Below are 9,858 nucleotides of genomic sequence, written 5' to 3'. Positions count from 1 at the left end.
GGTTTTTGCTTTGTCATTATTATGGAGTGTAAACTGATGTGGGGGAAAAACTCATTTAAAGCAGTTTAACATAATGCTGCAACAAAACATGAAAAAAATGAAGGGGTATGAAAGGGGTTATTTCATATATAAGTGTATAAGTATTTCTTACATGCTCACAGCATGTCTGTGGATATATTCTCAGAACTTGCTTTGCAGCAGCAGCATTGGAGATCAACACATGCCATGTACATAACCGCTAAACTCTCCAAGAGTTGTCATTACAGAACTGATATGATGATTTAATATTCTGAAAATATTCTGCAGGGCCTTAAAAAATCTTAAATTTGGTTTAATTATTACATTTACATTTAGTCATTTAGTAGACTCTTTTATCCAAAAGCGACTTACAAACGAGGACAATGGAAGCAATCAAAATCAACAAAGTCTTGGATTAGCTTAATGCAGTATATGTAGCAAGATTTTTTAATTATATAGTAAGTAAAAAGAAAATTGACAGAATAGAAAAACAACAGAGCAAGCTAGTGCTTTTTTATTTTATTTTTTGTTTTTTGTTGTTGTTAATTGTATAATAAATAAAAAGAAAGAAGATAGAAAGATTAAAAAAAAAAACAGAATAGAGAGTGCTAGAGTTAGAGAGTAAAATAGAGACGGAAGAGATGTGTTTTTATCAGATTCTTGAAAAGGACTGCTTGGATTGAATTGGGCAGGTCATTCCACCAAGAGGGAACATTTAAGGTAAAAGTCCAGGAAAGTGAAAATATCTCTCTCAATCAAAGTCCACAGAAAGTCTTAAATACTATAACAAAAGTCAATTAAAACTGTAGGAGGTCTTAAATTTGGAGATTGACAAAAAGTGATGATTTGATTCAATAAATGGTCATTTCACATCAAAACATTCGACAGGATTGTGTTTTCAGAGCTGTTTGCTGTCGGTGAATACTCCGCATTTACGCCTAACGACTACTTATGATGCAGCTTTGATGAACTGGTGATGTTTATATTAAAGTATGTTGTAGATGTTTGAAAATGCATTTTTATACCCCTCATCTTTTTGAAATAGCACCTGAAGTAGTAAAGCATAGACATTTCAGACTTGTTTATGATTATTTCTTCATTTTTTAAATTTATCTTATATTATCTTATTGGTACTTTGGTGATGCAATAAACAGTATCTTTTCATTCTGAACTGCCCTGTCACAGGAAAGAAAGAATAAGAACATTATTTAACACATACAGTATATTGATTTTTTTTTTCTTTTTTTTTTGTATCGGCACAATAATCTTCTTATTGCCTTTCTATAAACGCAATCATATCACCAAAATCCAATATTGATGAGCCTCTTCTTCATGTGTACTGATGTATGAAAACATACATGTATAAAACTTGCATAAAACACGTGTTGTGTATTTAAACTTGCAGTTGCCCTGTTTTGCATTTAAATGTTAGCCACAGTCTCTGGTTGAAACAGCTGGTTTATTTAGAGATTGTATGGGTTTGTTTTGTAATGGCATACGGTATTCATTTTATTTGGGCAGGTCTTTAAAAAGGTGTTTAAAAGTCAAGTTCTGTGGAAGACCTGCAATAATCATTCGATTTTCTACATTGTCTAAACAGTGCTGTTTGATGGTGTTCTCTTCCTGTCTGTCTTCATTTCTTCTGGTCACTGTGTTTAGTGTGTGTCTGTGGGATTTTCCAGCTGTTTTATGATCCTGCAGGTGTGAATGGGTAAGTTAGTTAGATGTTACATGTTAAGACTTAATGCTGGAGTTTGATGATGACTGACTTACTAAACACCACTAACTAATAATAAATTATTATTTAACTTTAAATAAACTCTTTCTAATTTTATGATTTACACAATCATGGAAAAAATTGCATAATGCAGTTCAATCCGAAGGGAACCCAATTAATGCTGTTAAAATCTTTGTGGCGACAGACATTTTCAGAGCAAACTGATTCACACACAAATGTTTGAGATTGAGCTCGAGAAAAAAGAGAGAGACCTGAGAGACTCCAAGTGTTTCTATGTGTCGGAGTTTTTAAAACACAAAGTATTAAAGACAAACAGTGATATGGTTTTATGAGTGCTACGGTTTTGATATTTACAGTATGATCAACTGCCGATGTACATCTAAACCACAAGAAATATGGGAGAAATTGATCCTGGGTCTAGTTTAAAATACAATTACGTTGAAAAAAAATCATATCACTTTTTGCATGTGAATATGTGAACACAAACCACACTGACATTCATTCAGACAAGAGCCACTGTATAAAGACCTAGAAAGATTAAATTGTGTTGAGTAGTTTACATAAATGTCAGTTCTGGGCAAGTTGTATATTTGATATAAAGCCAGTGATATGCAGTTTAGTTTAACAGCCCTGCTGAAAAAAAAAACTGCTAAAACCAGCCTAGACTGGTCAGCTGGTCTTAGTTGGTTTAAGCTAGAAGTAGCTGGTTTTAGCTGGTCTCCCAGCCTGGGAAAGTGGCCAAAACCCCATTAAAACCAGCTTGCTGACCATCGATGACCAGCTAAAACCAGCCAACCAGCCTAGGCTGGTTTTATCCATTTTTTTCAGCAGGGAGCTTACCCATATTACAACAATATGCAACACTGTACATTTCCATTATTGCAAAGCGGCTTACAAAAGAACAAAGTAATTCTTTAAAGAATTGTAGAGGTTTAAAGTTTGTGTTTGTACAGAAAGTGAATTTCAAAAAACATGTGACAACTAGCCCCGCTCCCCTCTAATAAATCTTGTAAGCTGGTTATTCTGATTTACAAACACAAGAAAATACAAGAACGCTGACTTCTCCTTGAATAAAGATGATTTGACAAGCAGATCTACTGATAGATGGATGATTCCAGAACATCTGAAATATGAACATGACTCGTGTTGAAGATCTCAGAATGAAGCATCAGAACTGGAGCAGCGGTTTGATGGTGCTGTTCTGACCCCTGCTGGACAATCCCTGCACTGCACATGCACCACCACTGACCGTGTGGAGGTATTTTTAGGCACCTTTGATCAGTTTGTGTGTGTGAGAGAGAGAGCTCAAGGTCAAGGCTGGTTTTATTTCCAGCATGTCTGTCTTTTGATCTGTGTCTCAGGATGACAAGGTAAAACACACACATACACACAGCAGATGCACACAAACACACAGCAAACGCACTGATCAAACACAGCAGACGCATGCAGCAGGAAATAAACAGAGAATAAGCCCTCCAGTGACACACACACACACACCTTCTGCTCAGCAGGAGTTTGAGCTCCGGATGTTTCTTGCGATCGGTCAGTCTGAAGTCGCTTGGAGCGAAACACACGGGCAGATAAAAATAGTTTGAGATGTTTCAGTGTCGGTGTCAACAATCTGTCAGAATGTCAGACACCTGGTTACGACCCCCATCACATCACATGACCATCACAGCGGTGTCAGACAGGCCACGGGCGGCTCACCACAACTTCAACACTGAGAAAACCTCAGGACCGCACAAACCTGAGTTAGGTTGCTTGTTCAGATAAGAACCTTTTCCACACAACAACAGTTCAAAATAACCTAACTGTCCCAAAAGCAATACAAAAGTAGTATGCACACACACACACACACACACACACACACACACACACACACAGCCTTTATGCACCATTTCCCAAGCCTTCTAAGGCTGTGTGATGCTCTGTGTGAGAAACAGAACCAAATGTTGGTCATTCGCCTAAAAATATTCTCCCTTTAAGCAAAAAGTATCCTCCTTATTTGTGTTTCCTTTAAATATAGGGCACTTCCAATTCATTAGCTGCTATGTAAATATCTACGATAGCAGAGAGCAGTAAACTGTAAAACTCACTGTGTTTATGACTATGATATACAAAATATTACTTCTGACCTATAAGGCCCTTAATGGTTTAGCTCCTGCATACCTAACTAGTCTCCTTCCACACTACAGTCCCTACCTAGGATAGCAAAGTCCACTAAAGGAGGGAGAGCCTTTTCTCATTTGGCTCCCAAACTCTGGAATAGCCTCCCTGATAACGTTCGGGGTTCAGACACACTCTGTATATTTAAATCTAGATTAAAGACTCATCTCTTTAGCCAAGCATTCACATAATGTATCTCATAACGTTGTACTTCAGTTACATCTGATCAAATGCACATCAACATTTTTCAGCTTGGGCAAAACACACAATTTTTCTACAAGTTTGATTGCAACACATAATCATTACTATTAGTGTTCATCATCTGTTTTTGATTACACCATTACTGTTTTTTTTTTTATATATTTGTACCATATGTACACCGACTTAACATACAGTAGTCACCACTAATAAGCTACTAAATATATTGTAGTAGCCTACATTTTTTGTACAGCTGCTTTGCAACGATTTGTATTGTGAAAAGCGCTATATAAATAAACTTGAATTGAATTGATATTAAAATATAATATGTGACCCTGGACCACAAAACCAGTTAAGGGTCATCTGAAAGCTGAATAAATAGGCGTTTTTCGTTGATGGTTTGTTAGGATTGGACAATTTTTGGCTGAGATACAATTATTTGAACATCTGAGGGTGCCAAAAAAAAAAAAAAGACCTTTAAAGTTGTGCAAATTTTTTAGCAACGCATATTACTAATCAAAAATTAAGTTTTGATATATTTATGGAAGGAAATTTGCTAAATATCTTCATGGAACATGATCTTTACCTAATATCCGAATTATCTTTGGCATAAAAGAAAAATCAATCATTTTGACCCATACAATGTAGTTTTGGCTATTGCTACAAATATACCCGTGCAACTTAAAACTGGTTTTGTGCTCCAGGATCACATATGAACAAGTCTGCAAAGTCAAGCCACATAATGACTGTTTTTATACAGCTAAAATAACAAAGTGAATCACATTGGAAGTTTCGCACATTTAAGCCACAAAATTTGCTCTTTTGTTAAAGTTAAGCTGGGTACTTATGTTTTACATGTAAGCTTGTGTATATGTACTGAGCAGAACAGAACAGAATGTTTATTGCCTGCTTTTTTGACCAAGTGATTTATAGTTATATGTACTATATGTGCTGTAGATTTGCTCCTTATTCCACCATTTATTTTGTTGTGATTCTTTCAATAAATTCATAAATTTTTTTTTTTTTAAATGCATTAATTAATTGGTCCACAAGGTGGCGACATTGACCCGAGCTGTTGTTTCAACGTCCAAAAAAAAGAGACAGTAAAATCAGAAACACCCGTGCTGACCAGTGCTTCTGTGAGAGGGTTAAAAGATTCACAAAATGGTAGTTCAAAGGTGCACAAAGTGATTTCTGAAAAAAAAAAAACTATCCAAAAAAAAATCACATTCCTATTATGATAACTCCGCCCTAAATTCACAAACATGCTATGCAACACAGGCACCTCCCCTATTATGCGTGGACACGCCCCTTACTGCTGATGGGCTAGAAGTGTGTTTTGGTGTTTAGTCCAATCCACTTTTGCTTACTGCACCTTTAAAACGAGTATGGAGTCTTTTTTCATCGCTTATAGAATCTGGACAGAAATAGTGCAGACTGGAGAAAGATGCAAGTACAGAGAATAAGTTCTCCATATAGTGGACTTCAATGGTGCTCAACAGATTGAAGGTTGAAAGAAGCAGTTTCAATGCAGCTTCAAAGGGTTCTAAATGATCCCAGCTGAGGAATAAGGGTCTTATCTAGCAGAACGATAATAATAATAATAAATACTTTTTAATCACAAATGCTCATCTTGTCTAGCTCTGTGATGCATATGCCTACTCCGTTCAATTTGTTTCAAGACAGTTAGGGTATGTCGAAAAACTCCCATCTCATTTTCTTCTTCAACTTCAAAATCATCCTATATTGCTGCTTTACCTTTTATTGTCAAGGGTGTTTGACCCTCCTTACAAGTTCACTTTGTAAACACTGGGTCGGTGTGTCTGCAGCGATGTAGGACCTTGAAGTTGGAGAACCTTGAAGGATTTTGAATTGGATTTTTGTGACATACCCTAACTGTCTAAACCGGAGTGCAGAGTGTGCATCGCAGAGTTAGACAAGATGAACATTTGAGGTTAAAAAGTATGTAAATTGTATTTTATTTTATTTTTTTTAGAAAATAACCAGTCGTTTCGCTAGATAAGACACTTAATCCTTGACTGGGATCATTTAGAGCCTTTTGAAGCCTCATTGAAACTGCATTTTTAATCTTCAATCCATTGAGCACCATTGAAGTCCACTATGTGAGAAAAATTGTATTAAAAAAAAACTTACTTTTGGAACTGAAGGAAGAAAGACATGAAGATCTTGGATGACGTGAGGGTGAGTAAATTATCAGGGTTTTTTTATTTTGGAAGTGGAGTAATCCTTTAAATACCATTCTGCTAAACATGCCTATAAGAGACTATTAACTACTCTTCCTTTTTTATTATACAAATGTGTAATTAAAAATGTCTACAAATGTATAAAACTGATCTAGGATTATGTAAAAACCAGACACTGGTTCGATGGTTTCATGTTGATGTCCTCCTATTGGCAAACCATTACAATTTCAAAACATTTCAAAGGCTTGTTTACTAAAACCATGTGGCAGTTTGATACACACTACTTCGAAACAAAAGATTTGCAAAAGTTTTATAGCATCAGTTTGAAAGGCTGTGTTTAAGAAGCGTTTGTGTCAAAACTAGGGGTGCAACGGTCCTCGGTAAAAAATCGAACCGTCCCGTTCTCCTCCCACGGTTCGGTGCGCACCAGGACCGCGGTTCAACTTGAATCTGACAACGCATCTGTAATAGGTTTTAAATAACAACACGTAAAACAAACAGGGTTCGGCTAATGCATGTTTCTGTTGATGGATGCGCATTCTGGCTTCGCAATACGTTACAACAACAGCGATTAAATAAATTCTTGTTCAATGCGAGTGCTGTATACTGGAATATGAGCAGTCATTATTGTGTCGTCTCTCGAGTGCTGATAGTGGTGAGACCTGAACAGCACACATTGCTCTCTGGATTTAAACTAAACTCATTTAAGCTTTGCCAGTTTCAACATTTAAGAGCCATAAGACACAAACTCATGCAGTGAGAAGATCTCTGCCGAAGCGCGCAAACCTGTGCAAATATTAAGCTCTTTTATTGTGTTTGAATGAACAAATTCACAGAAATGTTGTCAAAGTTCCCATCTTGCCAAGTATCCTAGCAGACATTAAGTATCAGTGGATCAGTGCATTCTCTTAAATAGACAGCAATTTTCGTAATATTTACCAAACGGCAACAACAACAAAATCACTCACTGCTCTTGATTGAATAGCTTTTGTAACTTTAAGCTTCAGTTTATACTGTAAAATATGCAACTTTTTTTTTTTTTTTTTTTTTACATTTGATCATTTCCAGTTCTGTACCTAAAAACTAATGTTAGACCTACCTAAAAAAATGAAAAATGACTGGTTATTTTATTTGTATCTTTACTCTGTTGTATTTATTTGTGCTGTTGATTGTAGTTATATAGATTCTTCTTATTTCTTTACTTTTTAATTTTTTCCCTAAACATAGCACATGTACCGAACCGTACCGAAACCGTGACTTTAAAACCGTGATACAAACCGAACCGTGAGTAAGTTGAACTGTTGCACCCCTAGTCAAAACTGAAGTATACTTTATACTTTGTTATTTGTCCTCTCTGAAGCTGGACAGTCAAGTGAAAAAGCTTCTTGAAGATACATTTGGTCACACTTTATATTAGGTGGCCTTAACTATTATGTACTTACATCAAGAAACAAGTACAATGTACTTAATGTGGTCATATTGCATTGCAAATCACTTTTGCATCTATTAAGGTGGGATACGGGTAAGGTTAGAGACAGGTTTGGTGGTATGGATAGGTGTAAGGGATGGGTCAACAATGGTAATTACAGAAATTAATTACAAATTTAATTACATATAGGTTTTTAAAAAAGAAAAGTACAATGTAAAGACATGTATGTACACAAGTGCATTGTATCAAATGATTCATTTAAATGTAAGTACATAGTAGTTAAGGCCACCTAATGTAAAGTGGGACCATACATTTTTTTTAGTGTGAAAATAACATCCTAGGGTTTGAAACAACACGAGTGTAAATGATGAGAGTATTTGAATTGCTTTAAAGCTGATCAGGCGTGTGTCCGCAGACAGCAGGTCATTCCGCTCCAAAGACTCAACAACAACAATAATGCACAAGAAGCCCCGATCCATCTCCTGTCCCCTCTCAGCCCACCAGCGCAGGGTTTTAATTACCCAGAGTCCCGTGCGGCCGAACGAACGAGGGCGAACCCTCTCTCGGGTCATTGCGGCCCACCCTCATCATTAATTACTGCTGCTGGGCCTCCTGACCCCGACACGCTGACCGCAGACGCTCTTCACACAAACACAACACACGTGTCATTAGCCGGGAACTAACATATGAAACATTAAACGCGCTCGGCGGCGCCACAATCCAAACATTTCATTTGTTCTCAATTATTCATTTCTTTGAGGGTTCAGAAGAGTCGTTAATATGGAAATCAGCTCACATGCTAACGAGCTCTCGCTGTCTGATTTGGGACACATCACTGGAGCACATTAACAGATCACTGCGCGTTTCTTTCTTTTTCTTACAAACCTCACAGAACTATTCAGATAAATACACTAAAATCCACATGAAACAACATTCACAGTCCATTTTACTTGACGGGACATCATTCGGAGTGATTTTATTGTGGTTATTTGCTCGCCGTATGTTCCGAGACCAAGTTATTTATCAAGGATGCATTAAATTGATCAAAGGTGACTGTAAAGATATTTTACAAGGTTACAAAAGGTTTCTTTTTCCAATAAATGCTGTCCTTTTGAACTTTCTATTCATCTGTGAATCCTGAAAAATAAAATCTATCATGGTTTCCACAAAAATATTGGGCAGGACACTGTTTTCAACATTGATAATAATCAATAAACAGCAAGTCAGCATATTAGAATGATTTCTGAAGGATCATGTGACACTGAAGACTGGAGTAATGAATGATGATAAAAAATTAGCTTTGATCACAGGAATAAATTCTAAATTTTGCGATCAGTAAGATTTTTAATGTTTTGTTTTTAATCAAAAATACAGAAAAAAGAATTAATATTAGGAAATATTATTGCAATTTAAAATAACAGTTTTTTTTTTTATTTAATTTAATATACTTTAAAATATAATTTATTTCTGTGATGCATAGCTGAACTTTCATCAGCCATTATGTTGGAAATGGTTGCACTGCTTAATATTTTTTGGAACCTGTGATACTTTTTTTGGATTCTTTGATGAATAAAAAGTAAATATATATATATATATATATATTCAAAACAGAAATCTTTTCTAACAATATAAGTCTTTACAATCACTTTTTTTATCAATTTAACACATTTATTTCAAAGAGAGAAAGAAAAAAATGTACTGACCTCAAACTTTGAACAAGGTGTTTATTGTTACAAATGTTTTCTATTTGACATAAATGCTGTTACTTTTAACGTTTTACTTATCAAAGAATCCTGAAAAAAGTATTACTGTTGTCAATGCTGATAATAAATCAGCAAATAAGAATAATTTCTGAAAAATCAAGTGACACTGAATGCTGGAGTAATGATGCTGAAAATTCAGCTTTGCATCACAGGAATAAATTACATTTTAAAGTATATTAAAATAGAAAACCACTATTTTAAATTGCATTACCATTTCACATTATTACAGTTTTTTTCTGTATTTTTAAGCAAATAAACACAGCCTTGATGAGCAGACAAGTACTTTAAAAAGCATTACAAATTTTACTGATCCCAAACTTTAGAAAAATCGAAATTTGTAAT

This window comes from Garra rufa, chromosome 25, assembly GCF_049309525.1.
Source record: "Garra rufa chromosome 25, GarRuf1.0, whole genome shotgun sequence".
In the NCBI taxonomy this organism is placed as follows: domain Eukaryota; kingdom Metazoa; phylum Chordata; class Actinopteri; order Cypriniformes; family Cyprinidae; genus Garra; species Garra rufa.
The sequence above is the reverse complement of the archived record's forward strand: the minus strand, read 5'-3'. Positions refer to the sequence as shown.